Below are 23,797 nucleotides of genomic sequence, written 5' to 3'. Positions count from 1 at the left end.
CTTAAAGATGCTATCTTGTGCTTCAAGACACTTTAATTGTGAAAACCTGATGCTTTTCATTGACTTACATCAACAAAATGCAATATTTTTGACTGTTTGACCACTGATTGGACAAAACAAGACATGTAATCATGTTGTTTTGTGATCTAGGACACTGTGATAGTCAGTCCTAAATGGTTTCTAATAGTTTACAAACCAAAACAAACCCCTTCTTTAGCCACACTAGATGTTTCCCCCTGTTTCCAGTCATTATGCTAAGCTAAGCTGACACCCTGCTGGCTGTGGCTGCATATCAGACAGGTGTGAGGCTGGTTTTGTTCTTCTAATCCAACTCTCTGCAAGAAACTAATTTCCAGGATGCTGAACTAGTCCTTTAAGTGTTTCTGTAGATGCACTTGCAAGACTGCGTTTAATCTAAATTATAGGCTTGTCTGTCAAATCCCCGACACATCAAGCACTAATACTGCATCTGGCAGTGAGGAACGAGACGGCGAATCAGACTCATCTTCCCCTGCCGTCGGCATCTGTTTTCTATATTTTTCCTCCCATCCTCTCTTCTCCTCTACTCTCTCTGGGTCTGTGGGCAGTAATGAGAGGCATGTGAGGCTGAGCAGAGAGCATTCTCATTAAAATAACCAGCTCGGGAGCCCCGTCCCTCGGGCTAACATACACAGCACAGGTGTCAGGAAGCAGCCAGCGCCCAGCCCCGCTCACCCTCCTAACGCTAATCACTGCACTGTAATGCACTGCTGCTGCACAGCCATTAGGAGCAATCGGGGGGAAAGTTAAATATTTATAGACTGCTGAAGATCAGACACTAAAAGTGATTTTTCTGTGACTGAAAGCTGTGAGTCACCTCACTGATCTGAAAGGTCAAACAGTGTGTTGTTACAAAGTGTGTGTGAACAGTGACAACTGTATTTGCAATTGTTAGGCGAGTGGGAACATGTGTCTCTGGAGAAACACAATACATATTGTCAGGCTAAACCGGGCTATATAAGCCGCCTATCTGAAGACTGGAAGTGAATGGGCATTGCAGCTGCTGTCTGTTCATACAATACAAAACAGACTTGACCAACAATGACCTCATCATTGTACCGAGTGTGTGTGTGTGTGTGTGTGTGTGTGTGTGTGTGAGACTGGAACATTTTTATATGACCAGCAAACTGTTGCTGCATCAGCACCACAGAAACCGCTCAGTGGCAGCACAGTGGATCAGTATCGTGCATGTGGGACAAGAGGACTCCGGCTTTTCACTGCTGTTAAATCAAACACAAGTGGTAGTTGATAACGAGACTCCACTCAGTCGCGTAAAACATATCGGAATGTACAAAGAAACGGTAAAACGCGACTCAGGATAAACAAAAGCAATTATTGTTGTTGGGAATAACAAGTGTTGCCTGTTCCTGCTCAGCTGGGCAGCTGTGTTACATTCACCACACATTATTTTAGGAGCCAGCGCTGAGACAGAGGGGCTTTGAAAGCTTTGCCAGGAGCTCTTCAAAGAGGGGAGGAAAAACTGTCGGGGTTCTGGTGCCTGTGCAGCTTCCGCTTCAGGTTTGGGTGCGAGTTCTCCCCACTGATGGCGACAAAAGACAGAAACCACACAAACAATGCTGTTTAATTTCCACAGAGAGGGTCATAAAGGTAAGCACCCAACAGACCATTTGTTAACCCTGATGCACCTCAGTAACTGTTGCTCTTATGAAGCTTAGAACAATAACAAATTTATCACCTAGATTCTGAAATGATGACCTGATTTTAGACAGAAACAGACAAAATAAGGTTTCTATTCTTTCTGGCAATGTTTTTAGCACCTGAAAAGACAACTATTACTTAGTAAGCCCCTTTCAGATGTGTACAAATTTCCATTAATCTGACCTCAATGTTGGGAAACTTTTCTTAAAGTCATGACAGCAAACTTACATAGGTCTTAGGACGGACATAGCCCACTACACAAGGTTGAACTGGATGCAGTTACAAGCCATGTACTTGGAGTTGGACTAGATAGCTAATTAAACAAACATTTGTTTCATACACTTGTTGAAAACACGATCACTGGATGACATTTTAATATATCCTGCTAACTTGTTTTAAAAGATATCTGCAATTTTTTTGCATCTTAACAATCTAAGTCTTCAATATATTTATTTAATGACATCGTGTTAAAAGACAGATGATAAAGCTAACACGTCAGGAAAAAGGCTACTTCTAAAGACCTGATGAACCTAGAAAATGGTGCAATATCCAAACTGCACAAAGTGTTTTTGTTTTTTTTTTAATTAAAATGTATCACAACATACACTACCATTTAAAAGTCTGGGGTCACGTAGAAATTTCCATATTTTTGAAAGAAAAGCAGTTGTTTTCCATGAAAATAACATTAAATTAATCAGAAATACAGTCTAGACATTGTTAATGTGGTAAATGACTATTCTAGCTGGAAATGGATGATTTTTAATGGAATATCTCCATAGGGGTACAGAGGAACATTTCCAGCAACCATCACTCCTGTGTTCTAATGGTACATTGTGTTAGCTAATGGTGTTGAAAGGCTAACTGATGATTAGAAAACCCTTGTGCAATTATGTTAGCACATGAATAAAAGTGTGAGTTTTCATGGAAAACATGAAATTGTCTGGGTGACCCCAAACTTTTGAACGGTAATATACTTTCACTGATAAGGCACTGTGGTGCTACAGAGAAGGTCCTGTCTATAAATTATGATCTCAAGTCATAAGGGAACATGCTTGTTTGGTGCAGAATGAAACAAAATCACAATTTTGTTTTCACATTTTTCTTTTTAGTCGAAACGAAATGCAAGAATTCCTTTGAAAATCTTAACTTATACCAAAACATCTGTCCAAATAATTGATTTTAGGTTGATTTTAAGTAGTGTACAGTTATTGCTGTAAACAGTAGTCACGCTGATGGTAACAGTGTTCACTATTTTATGCTTTCTGAAAAATTCCGGGACATTGAAATTTTTTGCCTGAATTCCTTGAAATGATTATCTGCACACGGAAATCGATCCTTTTCAGTGACGTCACACTGCTCACGTCCAGCTCCATCTCCTCAGTTATCATCTAATTCCCCTTGACACAAACACACACTCTCATCCACTTCCACACAAAACACTTAACACTGTGTGCGTCCTGCCTGTAAACCTCAGACCGCACACACCGATGACATCACCTCACAGTGATTAGCTGGAAGTGAAACAACAGTCAGCTGCAGCTGCATCAGTCAGCGAGGACACTTTGTAGCTCTTATTAAAGGATGAGAAACAACAGCAGATTATAAAATTATAACTCTGAGTTTATGCTTGTGTGTGCTGTCTTTGTTCAGATGCGGTGAAGTCATCACCGAGGGCTCTCTTTATGATAAAAGGCAGGTGTATTAAGTGCGGTCTTAATGTGGATAGGAGGGTAATTTCTCTGGACTGGATGTGAGCCAAGTCGCTCCCAGACATGATGACAGACATAATGGGCGAAGGACTTTCACATGAGTTCATACACACACATTCATCCATTCCCCTCCTCCTCGTCCTCAGCAGCATTCATGTGCTGCAGTCTGGCTCATGTCCGCCAAATTGTGTTATCATGTCTGAATGACAAAGCGGCATCATCTTTTCTGCCTCTGAGCCTGCAGTGATAAAGAGTCCCACTCAGTGTCACAGACCATCGGCCGCCAGGAATCTGACACTTTCACAGTAACTAAGCCCATAACGGCTTCTGTAACATGATCAACCATCCTGGGAAGAGGATAAGATCAAGTAAGTGTTTACATGATCCAGTTAGGTGCACTCCTGCCCTTAAAATGTTTGAATTGGGCCATGTCGACACTAAAGGTTTCACTTAAAACACTGTTGAGTCTACACAGCGCATTCTCAGATGGTTTTGACACTCTGAACGTCTGAAAACCTTATAGGAGCAAGAAACTGTCAAAACAGTCATTGGATTTTCAACTTTCAGATGGTTCTTGAACTCCTCATCTCAGCTGACTGTCGTCTTCTTTGCTGATGAAAAATTCTGAAAACTAGAGACAGTTGCAGTCGACAGACAATCTCAGATAAAAACATCTGAGAAGTTGTAGGTTGAGACATTTTGGATTAAAAAATGTGGACCAAGAGGGTAAATATGTTTGCTTATGTCATGAAAAGCATCTTCCTTACATGTGATGTGAACTAACTGAACAAAATTACTAATTCCAACTCAATACTACAATGTAGTTTAGGATGCTGTTGGCACGTTATGTAAAATGATACAATTTATCAGTGCCAGAAACTGTAAAAACAGATAGTTGTCAGATTTTCAGCTTTCCGATGGTCCTTGAACTAATCATGTGCGCCACACTGTTCTGTCAGAACCTTAACCAAATCTGAGTGTAAAACATGAAAAATATTGAATTTTGTTGATGTAAGTCCATGAAAAGCATCAGGTTCTCACAATTCAAGTGTCCTAAACCCCAGAGAACATCTTTAAGTCTCTTATTTCCTAAGAATCCTCCAAAACCCCAAGATATTCCTTTTGAAAATGCTACATTTCTTACATTTACATTGTCCTGGGGCACAACATGGGCTGTCAAAATATGAAAAACTAAATATTCAAGCCATTGATGACTTGCCAGACTATGACCAACAATCACATGACAAAAATCTGGGATTATTCAGCTGAACTGCAGGCTGTGTTTTGGCAGAGCAAAGAGGAGACAAGCTTTTAAAACAAACTATGTATGTAAAAGGTTAAATATTGATAGTAAGAAAAAAGAGAAGCTGACAGATGGACAGATGAATGGATGGAGGTCAGAGGCAGCCATTTGAAACGTGGTGCCCCTCAGAGTGAGTGATCTGTGGGGCAGCTAGTTGGGAGATGGATCACAGACGTCTGACCCAGCACCAATCTCGTTTACCAAGAAACAAAAAGCCTTACCTTTACTTTCTTTCTGTCTTAATTTCTACCTTGTACTCTCTGTTTTACATCTCCTTAACTATTTAGCTCACTGAACTTTGTTTCCTTTATGCCTCATCTCTGCCTCCATCAACTGTTATTAAATCCCTCTATGATTCCCTTTTCTCATGCCTGTGTTTACTCTCCTCATGCAGAGAGCGACAGCATAATCCCTGCTGTCTTCAGATGGCAAATACCACTTAGCTGTGGAGGGCCGCCCCAAATGACAAGAGCAAACACTGAAATGCCTCATTCCCTGCATTCTTTTTGTTTTTTTTTTCCAAAGCAAATATGCGTGTTTTGTAAAGGCAAAGCAAAGGTCAATTAAAGACAAAACTGAGTGCAGACTTGGAACTGAAGCAGGCTATTGTTGCAAAGATGCTTTTTTAGCAAACATGAATTAAATTTAGACAGCGGAGAGGTGTCAGGATAGGGGGGAGGTTGACTTTGATCTGACCCGAGTTGGTGTTTATTTAACTGGAGCCATGTCCCTGCTGATTATACCTGAGATTGAATCAGACAGGATGTGTCTGATGACAAGCCTGTGGCTGGAAGAACTAACCATGCTTAAATTCAGTTAACCCTCTGAACCCCAAGGAGTGTCTGGGTGTTTTCTCCTCCTTACTCACTGTAGGTTCATTTTTCAATGCAATATAAAGTTCTGCATCTCACTGGAAACAGCACAGCAATTGTTAGAACTAGAGAGAGAAGTGAAGAGAACTCAAACATGTCTTCTGTGCAGTATGACAAAGTTATAATGCCATCATATAAAAATAAGAAAAAAACATGAATTACTTCATTTATTTAACAATAATTTAAAGAAACTTAGAAACGACGTGCAGCATTTTCATAAATGTCCACAGGTGTTACCAATATTGGGAAAAATGGTCACTCTACATGTGAAAAATATTTAAAGCTTTATTTTTTTTTTTTATTTGGAGTTCATACTTGTCTCCTGTTGGCTCAGTGTAACCACTTCCTGCAGTGCAGCCCAGTCCAACCATAACATCCTTGAATTTTCGTCATATGACTGTCACAACTGAACCAGTCACGGCCTCCTAGTTGGGATGAGGAACACAGAATTTTTTGGTCTTCACAGAATCTGGTTAGTACCAATGGTTTATTTTTTTAGCTTTTTAAAATGAGACATGTAGAATAAAGTGATTTTACAATTTTAAGTTTAGATTTGGGTCATTTTGCTGACAGAACTGCACTTCACACGAGTTGTTCCAAGACTGTCCAAAAGTTGAAAATTCTTTCTGTTTTAACAGTTGCTGGCTCTGGTAAATGGTGTAATCTTGCAGACCTTTAAAGATCAAATGTCTTCAAACCCACTGGTAGCTATTCAGAGGGTTAAGACTGTTTATATCAGCTTAGTGTTACAGCAGGAGCTTTGGGGTGAATTGTTTAATCTCGTCTGAAGTCATAGTCTGACTGATTCTTTCTTGTGGCATAAAACCTCTTAATTCACCCACAAACCACTTGGAGAAAATCTTGCAGCGGGCAAATTTTATGCACTGAAGCATGCATGTCTGTGTGGTCCCACAGGTGTTGTAACATTACCCTGGACAGTCTGTCTGAGCAGTCACCCTCACCTGGAGAGGCCTCACTCCACAAATCAATTCACAGCTGCACAGACCATTAGCTAGACCTCTGCTCAGTGACCAGGGCCTCATACTGAAGATCAGTGGAGATGTTTAATCATAGCTTTCAAAGGTTTTACACTAAACCCACTAAAGTTGGTTGCTAAACCTTTCAGCCTCCAAATCAAAAAACACAAGAGCAAAGCAAGGACTGGATTGAACAGTTTTTGCCTACTTTATAGGCTACCTAACTACCGTATTAAGCTTAACATGGATATATACAGATGCTGTTGTGGATCACTGCAGCAACACAGCTGCTGTGCTGTTGCTGTGCTCATGAATCTGATGTATGTCTACCAAGACAGGAGGACAACCCACAATCATCTCAGCTCACAGGATTTTCAGATGATTTCCTGGCTGTTCAGCTTTCTACAGATACGAAATGCAATTTTTTATTTTTTTAAGGAGGGTTTCATATCAAAACATAATTTTTACAGCTTCATTACAGTATCATTAAACCATAATTAAATAAATACATTAAATCTATAATTTAAACAAAAATACTCACTACTGTTCAAAAGTTTGGGGTCACTTAGAAATGTCCTTATATTTGAAAGAAAAGCTGTTTTTTTTCAGTGAAGATAACATTAAATGAATCAGAAATACAGTCTCGATATTGTTAATGTGGTAAATGGCTATTCTGGCTGGAAACGGCTGATTTTTAATGGAATATCTCCATAGGGGTACAGAGGAACATTTCCAGCAACCATCACTCCTGTGTTCTAATGCTACATTGTGTTAGCTAATGGTGTTGAAAGGCTCATTGATGATTAGAAAACCCTTGTACAATTATGTTAGCACATGAATAAAATGTGTGAGTTTTCATGGAAAATATGAAATTGTCTGAGTGACCCAAACTTTTGAATGGTAGTGTATTTAATTTATTATTAATATTTAATTTAATTTGGTGAGACGTCTCACAAGTCTCTGTGTACGAATATCTGAATGCTAACTGTAACAAGGTTAGCTCCAAGGTCAAAAATAATTTAATTAAACTACTAATCTGCATATATTTTGACATGACACTTTTTAAAAATGCTCCATAAACAAATAGTGCATTTATTGTGAATTATGCTGCTGTCAGCCTGTAAGCTAACGTTAGCAGCTGTGTCCTGCTTTGCATTGAAACCCCTGCTAATGTTAGCTGAGATAGCATTTTATTCAGCAAACGTATATATCATCCCAAAACACTTTCTGTAACTTTAAAAGTGAGAACGTGCAAACAAATGGTTTCTAAATTCTGATTCAATTCTAAATTTTAAATTTTTGTTCCTGACTTTTAACTGCAATAGTGAAATCCTATTTTTTTTTCAATAATGCATGAGTAGCAACAAGTATTAATTTTTCTGTAAAACAAGGCGCTACACTAGCATCTGAGGCCAGCATAACTTTTCTATTTAGATGTCTTCTGGTCATGTTAGCTTTCGCCTTTAGCCTTTAAGTATTGTATCCTGTATGTAGCCATCAAATGGATATTTAAAACCATTTTTACATGATTCTTGTTTTAAAATGAATCAGACGGAAACATTAAAAAGTCCGTGGGTCACATCAGTTTTAAACAACTTACGGATACGACATTAGCCTAATTAGCTAGTAGCAACAGTTTGTGAAATCTGTCAGTGATGGTTGTCATTTCAAGTGTAAAAAGTCAACGGCTGCAGACTGGAAGCTAGAAGCCTCCTTTTTTCCCACCTCAGTGTGAAATCAAAGACCAATTGTTTTAACAAGTTACAAAGAAAAAGAGGTATATTGCTGCAAACTGCATGCAAAAACTAAAAGGTTGATGACATACCAACAGTAACATAGAGGGCCAACAGTCATTTACTGAGAACACAGTCACTACTGTGAACAAGATTAGGTGAAAACTGCTGTATATTCAGTATGAGTCACCTCTGTGAAAACTAGGTCTGCCAAGGCTGGCACACAGTGTTACAGCCGCTGTAGCTGCTGAGCTCTGAGTACCAGGGTTCACTGGTGATAATGACTGGTGATAGTCTGCCAGTCCAAACCAAAGTAGGGTTTCCATGGTGCTACCGAAACCAGGAGTCAAACAGACAAAATCAGAGCTGTGGCTGCGAGCTACATGGCTCAGGCTGGCTGGAGGATTTCTGAGCCCTATTGGGATTTAGCAGCAAACATGAAAGTGAAAGAACTCTACCAAGGACCAGTATGACGAAGAGGAGAAAAGGATTTTTTGAGTAATACTGAAAATAAAACAAGTGAATGAATCACAGAATGAGAATGGACTCAACTGACAATCCACTCAACATTACAGATATTATTTTGTATAAATAGCTCTTTGTATCTAAAAGAGCAAATTTTACAATCTGTTCTGACCTAATGATGAAATCATTCAAAATTATTACAGGTTCTCGGTGAGGATTGGCTCTTTTTATCCGTTTCATATGACTGGAATTTGGAAAATACTTGTTCTTTAATTGCTTTTTGGATAAAGTCAGCTTTCAGAGGACGTTGCATTAAAGGAATAGTTCAAAATGTTTGGGAAACATGCTCATTTGTTGTCACAGATATTAAATGTAAATATAAAGTTCAAGCCAGCAAGCTGTTAGCATAGCAGAGCATATAATAGCATAGCAGAAAGAATGGAGGCAGAGGAAAACAACAAGCCTTAAAGCTAAGAAAGTGTTCCGTAAAACAACAGTTCGCTACTGTCACATTTCTCTAAAACAAGCAAAATGTATTTGTGTGTGAAACTAACTGTAAGCTTCTCTAACATGGCAGATAGACAGCTGTCAAATGTTGTTACAGTTGCAGCACCATCGTACGTTTGAAAAGCAAGCTGCCTCCGCCTCCATCTTGCCAGAGCTTCTGACATAACTACAGATATCTAGAATGTAATCTCACCAATTACATCTCTAGGTTAAGATATCAGTAATTACATTTTAAGTTGTCACAAATCCAGTTTGAGAAAGCTACAACATCATTCTGACTAACTTCAAACTTAATTAAACTTATCCAAAAATGTAAATATGTTAAAATGAAGGGATTTACAGATATGTTGATATGTTTTCCACGAAAATTCACATTTTTATTTATCAAATGAGTTGCAAAATGAATAGAAAATATAGTCAAGACATTGACGACAACATGATTAGCTAACACAACGTAGCATTAGAACACAGGAGTGATGGTTGCTGGAAATGTTCCTCTGTACCTCTATGTAGATATTCCATTAAAAATCAGCTGTTTCCAGCTAGAATAGTCATTTACCTCATTAACAATGTCTAGACTGTATTTCTGATTATTTAATGTTATCTTCACTGAAAAAACAGCTTTTCTTTCAAATATAATGATATTTCTAAGTGAATTACAACTAGGCCTAATTCAGTTGCAGATATCGACAGTTCACATTACAGATATCTGCAGACAAAGTGCAGATATCTGTAATGAGAAACACATGAATGGTAAAAGTGATGTCATTTGTCCTGGAACAAGATGATGTGAATATCTTGATGTTCTTTTTCTCTAGAAAGAACTAAAAATCTGCAATGCACATTGAGTTTAGCTACATGTATAAACGGCTTGCCATAACTTTTGTCATTTTTTTATTGCTGCTCCTTTTCAGCCAAGCAGTCATATATTAAATGGGGTGAGATTGATCATCCTGGGAACCCAGAAAATTGAGAAGAAACTTCAAACATGATTTTAACCCAAAGTCATATATTTTTCTAAACCTAACCAAGTAATTTTAGTACCTCAAAATACCTTCTACCATGTAGTGATGGCTTGTGACGTGTCAACTAAACCTAACCATGCCTGAACCTCACCAAATGATGAGTAAAAACCAAAAAGAAAACAAAACTTTAGTCTAAGAAATCCCACAAAGGACCAGAGTTATGCCACCCTCCTATTGTGCATGGATTTTGTGGCTATTTCAAACTTTTAATACATCAGTCTTAGCTTTCTGTGTGAAAACATGTTTCTTTCAGAAAGTAGTTTAGTTGTATAGGAGCATATTTTTAGGAGACAGGGTTGTCTCTCTCTAATATGAACTGGCTGGAACATGAAAGCAAATCACACAAACACAATGCACAATCTAGAGTTATCTCGTTCACCCAGCTTAAAGCCTTTTCCATGACCAAACTGAACATATGATACCGCCTTATCGCACATTACACACAGGCTGCCTATTGTGGTGGGTCATACCGTTTCAGCATTAGCATACAGCTGTGAGGCTGAGTCCCTGACTGACTCCTGTTCCAGTTTAATCAATATTCAAGCATGTCTGATACAACATTTGCCAGTAAAGAGGAAAAAAAACAGTGGGAGGGAGGGATGGCAGGGAGAAAAACAGGAGACATAAACTGAAGTGAACATTGAGCACAAGCAGCTCAGTTTAATGAGCCTGCAGTGTCTCAGGGATAAGATAAAGCGCTGGAGGCCATGCAGCTGCAGAAACCTCCGTCTGTCTGCCGTCCATTCCCCTGAGACTGACCCCCAGCTCGCCACAAAGGAACAAAACCCACCGCAGATTCTTTCTCCTCATTTCACCCGACAGCAGGGTCCTCGACCCCCCTGCTCCTCCCTCCATGAGTCATTCATTTCTCTGGATGTCTCTTTCTTTCCAGACAAGTGCAGGGCGAGGGCTTTGTTATTGCCAGGACCCCGCCATGCTGATTTCCCCATAAACAGCAGACTGGAGAGCCGCTGGAGGCAGATGTACCCCCAGGAGAGGCTCATCTCCAGGAACCACAGGGAGGTCTGGAGGACGGGGCAGAGTCGGAGGAAAAAAGGGTGACCAGGAGAGCAAAGAATAGCAGGGGAGGGCAGAGAGAAGGGTGATTAGCTGCAGCGCTGCCTAATCTAATCAGTGTGCATGACTGCCCTACAGTGCAGCATGGAGGGGGGGACACATGTAGAGAGCAAGGAAGTTTTGTCACGTATCAGAGGGCTGTGGAGGGTTTAGAGCTGAATTAGTAGTTTAAGAGCAACAAAAGAAACAGGATTCTTCACAGGAGAGGTCATCACATTCACCCTCTGAATTTAAAAAAACAGCCAGCAGGTTTGAATTTTGTAAAAATTGCCAAAATTATAATATATGCCAGAGCTAAAAACTTTAAATACAAAGAAAAATAAAATCCAAATTTTCAACGGCCCTTAAACTAATCATGTGTGACTGAAGTTTCCCTGGAAAAATGTAACAAATCTAAGCTTAAAATCATGATATTTAATCAAAATGACTTCATTCCACATGTCGGATTTAAAAATTTGCCAAAGAATAAATTGTTTGCAGTAACCAGATTTGGTAAAAAAATGAATAAATTTTTTAAAAATGGCACAACTAGACAGCCATGACTGACTCAGCTGCAGCCAACAGCAATGTGACCAAAATTCAGCAACTTTTCCACCCACAGAGCAGAGAGCAGATAACTGTGGAAGCAAATTAGAAAAATTTAAAGCAAAATAAAACATATTTGAGCAACTAAATTAATGCAGCAAAACTCAAAAGCAGTACAAGTTGTCAGGAAGTTGTTAGAAGATACATTCAGAATGGTGAAAAACCTTTCCAGAGAGAAACGTCAAGTTTCTTGAGGTTGTACACATGTAAGTAGTAAAATATGTATAGCATTGTTGGTCATTTTTATCGCATTGTCATTTATGTTAGGCTACAGAAAAGACATTGTGGAGTTCTTTCTACCTCTAGTCATTGCTGTGCTGTTTCCATAGAGGTACAGAACTTTATATTGCAGTGAAATTGAGGAAGAAATGTGACAGGAGCAAAAAAACGCCCAGAAATTGATTTGGGCTCAGAAGGCTAAAGTCTGCATTTCAATTAGTCATAATTAATCGCATTATGGTTCTATATAATTGAAACATATTTTTTGATTCAAAAGTGACAGTTATAAGACAACAGCAGAAAATACCAGAGAACAAAAGCCTCTCAGATGCTTTCCTCCTGCTCTGTGCTGAGCAGACTGTGACACAGACTTTTCCAGAACCGGTCAAACAGCCCATCTCTGAAGCAGCTCTATAAAAAAAAAGAAACAAACTCGGACAAACGGCTGCTTTTAATTCACTCAGAAACACTCCTTTTAGAAGCTTGGAATGGAAAACCGTATAACGTAATGTGACCCAGTTTGGATTTGTCTGAATTTTAAGACTGCCTTCCTCACATTACGTCAATTTTATAGCCAAATAAACAATCTTTAGGGCAACAAGACACATATTAAATCAAATCTGTGTATGTGTTGGTTTCATTAGAGCACTTCCTGGATGCTCCTGTTGAACGTTTTATTGACCGTACTCACTGTGACACAAAAGAATACCGCAGGGTGAAATAATGACCCAGAAAAAGATGGTGAAAAACAGATGTGAGAGTGAATGACCTAACTCCACATACAAGTGCAGTAGTAACAGTAGTCCGAGGAAGTGCACTGCAAATAAACCGGCCTTGTTATCTGGGCCATCTACACTGGAGGATTTCCACAGTGGGGCTTTGCTGTAACAAACTGTATTCCAGATGTTAGTCTCAGCCGGCTGGAGTCATCTGGTTTAACCTTTGACACAAGAGCAGCCGTTCAATTAGTGGATTTTACACTCAGGTCATGGTGACACTGTGGCTCTGGCTCTGGTTTCAAGCACACACTGATAGTGCCCAGCTCTGATTTCCATCAGCAGGCCACTCAGCAATATTTACACTCACAGACATATAAAAGTAAGTGTTTGTTTAGGCTCCAAATGCTTGGAAAAGATGTAGATCAAATCCCCCACTGAATAGTCCTCATTCCAAAAGAAATATACTGACCAATCCCACAAACTGCAGCCAGGATCCTGGATTAATGACTAAAGCACTGCCATCAAAGAGGCACGAAACACAGACATGTGGTCTGTGTGAAATGGTAAGCAGTTAAACTTTTGTTTTATGTTTTCGTAATGTGCATTAAATGCAACTGCATCATCTGCACCAGGCAAAAAGGGAAGCTAGTAATATTTTTTTCCACGCTTTGAAAGTTTACCATCCTGTTTAGGAAAGGAGTTTTCCAAAGCATCTGCGCTGTCAGGCTGCCAAGGCAGAGAAAAATGCATGTATTTTTGCTTTTTTTGTGGCATAAATGAAAGAAAGGAGGAAAGATTCTGCTGGGTCATAACGAAGGAAGCTCAGGCTTTTTTTAATGGAACAAACACAGGGCCTTGAGGGACCACGTGCACTGGCACATATAGCTCAAACTACTGGCAACCCCTGACAGCTACCGCCATCTTTAATGCTCACTCAGTGATGACCTAAGCATCATTAAACATCTGAAGCTCAGTTGCGTGCCTTTAAAAAAAGGAGAAATTACAAAGAAATGGCTCAACCTAATTACAGAATATAAACCGGAGACCACACAGTTGCTTCACTGCGGCAACCTCACAGCTGTAAAAGTGACAGCAAAGCAATAAAGTACAAGAGTTTAGCACAATGAATTAGCAACAAGAAACTTACAAAAATGTTATACCTGTAGTGTTAGCAGAGATCTACATCCATGTTTCCAGCCTCAATTAACTAGTGATAACACAACACTGCAATAAAGAGCATCATATGTGAGGAAAGTGGAGTGTTCCTTATGTAAAATTTTAATAACAAAAGCTCATTTCATACATGCAGCCTTTCTGTTAATCTGACAGCATCTGAACATGTTACTTTCATGTCTGCATCCTGCTCATTTTTCTGTAAAACTTGCAACAGCAATCTTACTTTGTCTGACCTCACAACAGCTTAAGTGTGAATTGCACACAGTGACATTAATGGACAGACACGCATAAGAGACGTACTTGGAGTTGTGTGAAGTGACTTGAGGAAGACTTTTTCTTCATTTCGCTTCCAATATTGGTCCAAATACTTCACAGATAACACAAGACCCAGTTTGTGTCCAAAAATAACAAAACACATTTCTCATTTACTTTGCTCTTCAATTCACATCAAATACAAACTGAAATGTCCATAAAAATATAACTTTACCACAATGAAGACAGTAACAGTTCAGATTAATGAACTGTAGATGTAATCCAGCTTTTGACAAAATGTTCACAAGTGCTCAAGTTTAGTATATGTTGCCTCCAGCTGTTTGTAGGAGTCTTTTCTCTGAGTTAATTAAATACCTGCAACAGGCAAGATCAATACTAGAAAAGCAATCAGAGAGCGCAGTACTCCGCCAAGGCTGCTCAGTCACTACATGATTTCCAACGGATGAAGTCTTTGAAAAAAAATTTGTGGTCCGCAGTGATGGATTTGTAGCAGGATTGCAATCATGTGATCGTCAGCAGGCAGCTGACGTAGTGTTCACTTGTTGTCATAGTTACAATGACGCCGTGCCGCTATCTCACAATGATACAGAAATCTTTTTTTTTTAAAAATCCATGGATCCAGACTATAAGGTGCATCACTGCCAAAATCTAATCATTTGGTCCTTATGTCATTTCCGACCTTACCTGAAAATTTCATCCAAATCCGTTTGTCCATTTTTGAGTAATGTAGCTAACAGACAGACAAACAGACACACCAACGCTGATTGTCACATAACTCCACTGCGTTCCTAAGTGGAGTAACTAGAAAAGCAGTCAGAGAGCACAGTACTCTACCAACATTGCTCAATCATTGTATCATTTCCAATGGCTGAAATCTTTTGAAAAATTAATGGATCCAGACTATAAGTCGCATCACTGCCAAAATCTAATCACTTGGTCCTTCTGTCATTTCTGAACTTTCCTAAAAATTTCATCCAAATCTGTTAATCTGTTTTTGAGTAATGTTGATAACAGACAGACAGACAGACAGACAAACCAACTAGGACTGTCAGATAATAGTAATAATAAGAAGACTGTCCAAACAGAGAGAGAGAGCTGTGCACATGTATAACTTACTTATAATGATAAATAATTCCTGACATGAAGACAGGATCAATCAGAATCTAACTACAGATAACACCGTATACCGTCCGATCTTTTGTGAATAACACATATTGTACTGTGGCTTCGTAAGTCTGAATGAAGCCATGAGAAACATTAAAAGTGACCCTGCTGAAGCAGCAAAGTAGCATATCTCGTGTCTGAAAAGGGTTATGTGGTGGTCATATATAAGAAGACGTCTGTCCCCAGGAGACCTTTCCCTTTCACATACAAACACTGGGTCAGGTGGGAACCAGTTCTCAGGTTTACCGTTGAAACACAATGTGAAAACAAGACAAGGATCTGGGTGGCACTTTGTCATGACCACTGACAGACTTTTTCCTGAAGTCACAAAGGCAGAGCAACTTTAGACCTTCAATATGCTCACTGACAAAGAGGAAATCAGCGCAAGGATCAGGTGTTCAGGGTTAATGATGATTTTCATGGGACATTTTAAAGGAAAAAGTAAACCTGACGGTTTGAGAGCTAAGATAATGAGCTGATGAAACTGTTTTTTCTCATTTCTGATGGTAAATTGAATGTTTGGGTGTTAGACTGTTGGAGAAACAAGACATTTGTGACATTTCTTATAAATTTCTGACAGTTCAAAGATCCAACAAGTTTGAATTCAGTTCAGCTCACAATGCAAGTCTTTTCAGGGTGCTCCACATTGTAAAGTCAAGATATTATTATCTTACATTCTGGAGAAAAACCCAGCAAAACCAAATGATTCCCTTTGAGCAAACCTTTTAGCAACAGTGGAAGGAAAAACTCCCTTTTAATGGGAATTTTAATGTTTCATATGTGCGCCTTTACATCACACTTAATGAATAACAGCAACAACATAACAAGACATAAAATAAAGGCTATAGAGCTGATTATTTTCATTAAAGTTGCAAACAATGCAGTCAAGGTTTCTAAAAGCAACTGTGTGAATGGTAATGTGAGGATTTGCTGCTTTTCTGTCCAATTTCTGAGAGTAAACGGAATATTTGTAGGGCATACAAGAAATTTGTGACTTTTCTCATAGTTTTCTGACAGTTTCAACACCAATCGAGAGATTTAATGTTCCACATGTGTCTTTTTGATAACGCTCCCTGAGTAGCAGCACACATACAACAAGCCAGATAACATACAGCGATAAATGATGTTTTAAAATTCCAACAAGGACTAGAACTAGGTTTGCAGCACGATTATCTTAATCAGAGCTGTTCAGTTGATAAGATTGTCAGTTTCAAAGCAAAAATGTGAACATCAGTGTGAAATGTCTGTCTCATTTCTGAAAGTAAATTGAATATTTGTTGGGAAAACTCGACATCTGTGACAGTTCTCATCATTTTGTGACAATTTAAACACTGAACAAAAGTCTAGTGTTCCATACGTTTCAAATATGTGAATGTCAGCATGGAAACTGGCAGCTTTTCACTAATAACAGTGAAGTAAATTGAATATTTCGAGTTTTTTAACCATTGTAATTAGACAAAACAAGACTTTTGATGACATAAAACATACATCTGCTCTTATATATATATCTATATTGTTGGATCATGTGCTGGGAAAGATTGAATAAAGGTGTAAAACGCACATATGTGGATTAAAGCAGACTGATGAGTGCCTGGCAAAGCATCAGTCTGCTCGGCTTTGCTGCCACGAATTTCCCCCACAGAGCTCTGAGAGGAAACAGCACAAATGTGGAGATATCTGGGTGAAAGTTTCTACATGTGTGACCGACAGGCTACAGGCTGGTCTGAAGAGGAATAACGTCTCCATTGTCGGAGTAAATAAAAGTCAAATGTTGCCCTTGAGGCGCAGATACTTACGTGGAAGTGTTGGCTCAGTCAGTCGAAAAGTTGGAGGATCCTGTTGGAGGATCTTCTCGCGTCTTCTCCGAGGTTTGTGTGCAGCTCGATCCTGGCTTGATTTCTTCTTCTTCTTCTTCTTCTTCGTCTTCTTCTTCTTCTTCTTTCTTTTCCTCACAGTCGCTTCATCCTCCTCCACGTTTTGCCCGGACCGCAGAAGAATGAATGGCTCCGTCCTCTGAGCCCAGACAGATCTGGATGGGAGTGACTGCAGCTCCGTTAGCGCCTCCCACAGCCAGCAGCCCGGCCTCCCCCTGCAACCATAGACTGTATATAAAGATGGACGTAGCGCCTGCCTCCGAGTGTCAAAAACGTGCAATATCACACCGACCGGAAGGGGCTGACTCCAAAAAGGTCTAGCTCCATAGACCCCAATTCATAACGAGAAAAACTAAAATTCTATAGACTGCTTTTTTTTTTTTTTTAGCTGTTATGGTCAAAACAAAAGATCAGGTGGCCGATCTTAAAATAAATCAATACTGAAAAGAAATTCAACAGGGAGCTTCTGGTATCCTGCAATACGAAGGTGCTCATGGGAAACGGCAATAGTAATAGTCCACAAAAGAGAAGGTCCAGGCACTCATCGTTTGCAAATGTGAAGATTTTTAATGGAGGGCCAGGAACATTAAAAAGCACACCAACGCGTGTCGGCTTACGCCTTCATCAGGATGTGAATACTCACAGACAAAGAGAGCACCTAATTATAGTCAATGTCTCCAGGTGTGCAGTCACATGACTGACAGGTCTGATGTAATACCTTTGTCAAGCTCTAGATGTAGACAATGGGCACAGAGAGCAGGAGTTTACAAGAGAATACAAATTTAACAGGAAAACTCAAGATTTTACAAAAAACAAGAAAGGTCAAAATCTTCATTGAGGCCAGGGTACACTGTGGCACTAAGTTCATGTATCCAGTAAGCTTCCCTCTGCCTAAGGCGGAGGACTTTGTCACCGCCCCTTGCATCCATAGTGATAACTTCAAGTGCCAACACTTTTAGAGTAGAGTCATTACAGTCATGTATATCCATATAGTGTCTTGCCATGGGGTAGTTTTGGTTTTTTGAGCGAATGGCATAGCAGTGTTCAGCCACCCTATCCCTCAACCTTCTTTTAGTAAGCCCCACATAAAAACATCCACATGGGCATTGGAGGCGGTACACTACATGGGTTGTTTGACAGTTGACAAAAGAGTTAATGAAATAAGTTCTGCTCTTACCAATGTCTATAAAAGTATTAGTTTTTATCAAGTTATCACAATACCTACAGTGGCCACAAGGAAAGTTCCCTTTTGGACGGGAAAGCCATGTAGTGGGTTTAGATGAAGGAAGATAGCTCCTAACTAATCTGTCCTTGATTGTAGGAGCTCTTCGGAAACTTACTCCTGGGGGCTCAGGGAACACCTGTCTTAAAAGAGGATCACTCACAATAATATCCCAATTTTTTTGTATAACCTTTTTGACCAAGATAGCCTCCTTACTGTAACGTGTAACAAAAAACGGCTTTTGTGCTTGGACATTTTTAGGTTTGGGAGTGAGCAGTTCAGTCCTCTTTAGAGACAACGCTCTAGTGTGAGCTTGAGACAGCAGCTTCTGTGGATACCTTCTCTGAACAAAGCGTGCCTGCATGTCCCTTGATTGCTTGATAAAATCCTGGTCAGAGTCACATATACGTCTGAGTCGTTGTATTTGTCCTTTAGGAATATTGTCAATTAACCAAGGAGGATGGAAACTCTCCGCATGTAGCACTGTATTGCGATCTGTTGGTTTCCGGAAAATAGACGTATGAATGCTGCCTTGGTCATCTTTTGTAATATTCAAATCAAGAAAATGTATACAGTTCAGATCATACTTGAGATCTAGTTTCAGGTTAACATTGAGACCATTCACATAGAGGTGGAAGTCCTTCAGTTCTTTTTCTGAACCTGAAAAGAAAAGGATGACATCATCAATATATCTGCCCCAGAAAATAATATTATCCTTAAATGGATTGTGATCAGAGAAGATATACATTTCTTCCCAAAGGCCTAAAAATAGATTTGCATAGTTCGGCGCAAAACAAGCACCCATGGCCGTACCTTTTTCTTGTTTGTATAGTTTATCTTCAAACAAAAATATATTGTTCCTTAGAGTCCACTCCGTTAGTTGTATTAGGAAGTCTGTGGGGGGCATTTGGTCAGAGTCTCTATTGCCCAGATAGTGTCTAAGGGCAGCTAATCCTTCTTTGTGAACTATATTACTAAATAGAGATTCAAAATCCATAGTAGCCATTAAACAAGAGCCAATATTTCCCATTTGTGATATCTTTTGGAGTACTTGAGTACTATCTTGAAGATAAGATGGTAATTTGAGAACATAAGGTTTTATAAAATAGTCAACAAACTTGGAAGCAGGCTCTGTGACAGAATCATTCCCACTTATTATTGGGCGCCCTGGTGGATTCATCAAGTTTTTATGAACCTTTGGTAACATGTAAAAACAGGGAAACCGTGGTTTGTCACGAATCAAGAAATCATACTCTTTATTTGAGATCCAATTTTGACTTTTGGCCACATCAAGCAATTCTAAAAGTTCTTTCTTCACATTGTCTATAGGATTTACAGATAGTCTTGAATAACACTCTTCATCATTTAGCTGACGTAACGCTTCTGTCACATATTTATCTTTGCTCCATACACAAACGGCACCACCCTTGTCTGCACTTTTTATGATTACATCAGTTCTTTTTGATATCCAATCAAGTGCATCATGTTCATTTTTTGTCAAGTTGCATCGTTTTATTTCCCTGGGACCCTGAAATATTTTCTCAACCTCATAGGATACTTTTTTTGTGAAAGTGGATAATGTTGGGTTATTTACACAAGGTATAAAGGTTGATTTGGGTCGAAAGGGCGAGTAGTCTCTAACAGAACCATTTTCATTGTTTGTGGAGTAAGACACTGTATTCTGGGGATTCTGATAATACCACAGTTTTAAATGTAGACTCCTATAAAGTGAGTGATCCTCTTTTAAGACAGGTGTTCCCTGAGCCCCCAGGAGTAAGTTTCCGAAGAGCTCCTACAATCAAGGACAGATTAGTTAGGAGCTATCTTCCTTCATCTAAACCCACTACATGGCTTTCCCGTCCAAAAGGGAACTTTCCTTGTGGCCACTGTAGGTATTGTGATAACTTGATAAAAACTAATACTTTTATAGACATTGGTAAGAGCAGAACTTATTTCATTAACTCTTTTGTCAACTGTCAAACAACCCATGTAGTGTACCGCCTCCAATGCCCATGTGGATGTTTTTATGTGGGGCTTACTAAAAGAAGGTTGAGGGATAGGGTGGCTGAACACTGCTATGCCATTCGCTCAAAAAACCAAAACTACCCCATGGCAAGACACTATATGGATATACATGACTGTAATGACTCTACTCTAAAAGTGTTGGCACTTGAAGTTATCACTATGGATGCAAGGGGCGGTGACAAAGTCCTCCGCCTTAGGCAGAGGGAAGCTTACTGGATACATGAACTTAGTGCCACAGTGTACCCTGGCCTCAATGAAGATTTTGACCTTTCTTGTTTTTTGTAAAATCTTGAGTTTTCCTGTTAAATTTGTATTCTCTTGTAAACTCCTGCTCTCTGTGCCCATTGTCTACATCTAGAGCTTGACAAAGGTATTACATCAGACCTGTCAGTCATGTGACTGCACACCTGGAGACATTGACTATAATTAGGTGCTCTCTTTGTCTGTGAGTATTCACATCCTGATGAAGGCGTAAGCCGACACGCGTTGGTGTGCTTTTTAATGTTCCTGGCCCTCCATTAAAAATCTTCACATTTGCAAACGATGAGTGCCTGGACCTTCTCTTTTGTGGACTAAATCAATACTGAATTTTATATTGAGCGTTAAGGTTTTCCGGAGCCAGGGGGTGGGGCTACTTTACTGACAGTCTGGTCTGGAATGATTGACAGGTGCTATGGAGGAGGCAGCCGAGACGCTCATTCACTGTAAACTCTATTCTCGTTTGGATTAACTCTGGTATGATCACGGTTGGTTTATTTATTGGTGAAGTAGCAGAACATTTTTCCACAGACAGTTTTTCTGCCCGTGGGCTTGTTTTAACCAGTTTTCTACCTTCGGCTGATTCTACCAGCAGACACTGAAAGGACTATGATAGTTTGGTAAATTTTTTTTTTTTTTTTTTTTTATCGGTGCCGGTTTCACTGCACTTTATATGCAGCTTTAGTGTCAGATATAATGTGTGCAATGCACTCCAGATGTTGGTGGAGTATATTTCTGTGTGTATTGACCAAAGAAGGAAGTTAGCATAGTAAATATTAGCTTTAATGTTAGCGATGCTAACTGAGCTAGCTGCTCAGTTGTAGCCTGATTAAAGCTAATGTAGCATTAAGCTAGCGATGTTTGTGTTGACTTTCATGTCAACAGCTGAAGTGTGTTGTGTTAGTGTAATGTGGTACATTTAGTTAATAAAACTGTCAGTGGAGACGCTGGTTCACATTAATGTAACGTTTAGAAAACCTAAATGTGATTAAAGCAGTAATGTTAAGGTTCTGTGTTGTCAGTAGTCCTGAATATCTGCTGAGTCTCTGAAGTTAAACTGGAGAAAACAGTAAATCTACTCTCTAGTTGTTAACATTGTTGAATGACTGATTCACATGTTGTAGTACGTATTCCTGCAGTGTAGATTGGAAAAATAAACTCCCAGAATATGACCAAAGTAATGATGAACACTACAGTTATTACATTTAAATTACAGCACAGATAAGCTGGATAATAAAATCCTCTCCTCTAAAGCTAAAGCGACTACAGGCCTTTCTGTCTTTCAGTGCTTGGAAAACTATATGAAATAGGAAATCTTTCCAGGGTCACTTTAAAATGAACCTCTGCTGTTAATGCTGATACTGTGACGTCTGTCTTCATCTCAGGTGTCTCATATTCACTGTGAGGATCTTCTGACTGAAGCCAACAGAAGGAAAACCTCATCTGGCTAAGAAGAAGGAGACTGAATGGACATCCTCAGTGAACTCAGTGAGTTCTCAGTCCATCAGACTAGATGTTCCCAATGATCCAGACCAAGGCTGGAAGGAAAAGACACTTACAGTGAGGAAAAGATCTCCAAGGTTCTTTCATTCCAGCTGCTGGAACATTAAATATCAGAGTGAACACATCAGAATACGAATAGAACACAATAGAGTGTTGTGTTTTGTCCTATTTTTAAATCTTATGGAAATGTTTGTTTTCCTGGTTGAAGCCAAAGAACATTTTACTGCCTTAGATGGACAATAAAGTTTATTTTTTTTATTCTAATGTATCATTAGCATTAACATGAGCTCCACACAGTTATCTGACCATACACTGTTGTATGAACAGAAGCTGTTAAAAACAGTCTGAACCCAGGAACAGAGATATTAACTCAGAACTGAACTGTTCTTCATTCACTGAACTCAGAGATCAACATCCATCAGTTTTGTGGAGGAACATTAACATAGATTTATTTCTATCTGCTGATCATTAACGAACTGCACTTCGAGACAGCAGTTGTCGATCCGTTATGATTGATCCATTATGATTGATCAGCTGTGACCTGCAGGACACTTAGCTACAGCTAACAGTTAACTAGTTTATGACACTGACTAACCTGATTTAGCATCAGTGTGAACACAAAGTTAGGAAATGTAACTTGAGATTTACAGAACAACTTTAAAACACGATGTTAGAACATGTTTATATCAGAGGTTCTAGTCTGATGTTAATTTACAGTAACTTCAGCTACAGTAACGTAGGTCACTGCTTTATATGTGATATAGTCCAGTTGTGGAGAAGAGTACGACTAGTTAGAAAGTTGAATTTAACACTTACCTGTAGAGTTTAGCTCCACTTTTTGAGGCTAACGTTGTTAGCAGCAGTGTCAGCAAACAACAGAAGCTGGTAAATGTGGGCGGGACAGAGAGTCCTCGGCTCTCAGTCAGTCTGACCAATCACTGCTCTCCGGTTCTGCCCTCTGAGAATCTTTTTTCGTCTCTGGCTCCAAAATTCCAAGATGTCAACCAGGAAGTAGAACAATCCTGGCTTCATTTTCTCAGTGCAGAAACCGACGGGTGACGTCACGGGTGCATGAATGAAGCAGGGCTGGCCACAGATCAGTTCTTTATGAGGGTCAAATCTGTCATTTCAATCATATCAATGGGTATTGATCATTTTTAATGTCCAGTTTTGTGAAGAACCAGGAGGGGAAAATGGTTTAATTAGAATTTAACCACTGAAGCAACTTTGTCAAGGTAGTTTTGGTTCATTACAGAATTGAAGGACATTTGGGCTTCAAAATTTTTGAAAAATAAACCTTCTCTTTTGCAATTTTCTGCTCCATATTTATTGATAATAGGTAATAAACTATCAAAAGGTACCATTTTTATTCCATGTTTGATTTGTTGTTTGCTAACCCTAGGAACAGGGTTG

The 23,797-nt window shown here is 39.3% G+C and overlaps 1 protein-coding gene across 1 annotated transcript in view; it reads right to left on the bottom strand.

The window, feature by feature from the left end:
• lhfpl2a (LHFPL tetraspan subfamily member 2a) overlaps positions 1-17,516 on the bottom strand; it is a 56,816-nt gene extending 39,300 nt beyond the window's left edge. Inside the window, exon 1 of the mRNA XM_035949445.2 lies at positions 17,299-17,516. The gene's annotated coding sequence lies outside the window, so the exon portion shown is untranslated. The remainder of the gene's footprint in view (positions 1-17,298) is intronic.
• Positions 17,517-23,797: the final 6,281 nt, after the last annotated feature.

This window comes from Amphiprion ocellaris, chromosome 17, assembly GCF_022539595.1.
Source record: "Amphiprion ocellaris isolate individual 3 ecotype Okinawa chromosome 17, ASM2253959v1, whole genome shotgun sequence".
NCBI classification, from domain to species: domain Eukaryota; kingdom Metazoa; phylum Chordata; class Actinopteri; family Pomacentridae; genus Amphiprion; species Amphiprion ocellaris.
This window is presented reverse-complemented; position numbering and strand designations above follow the sequence as displayed.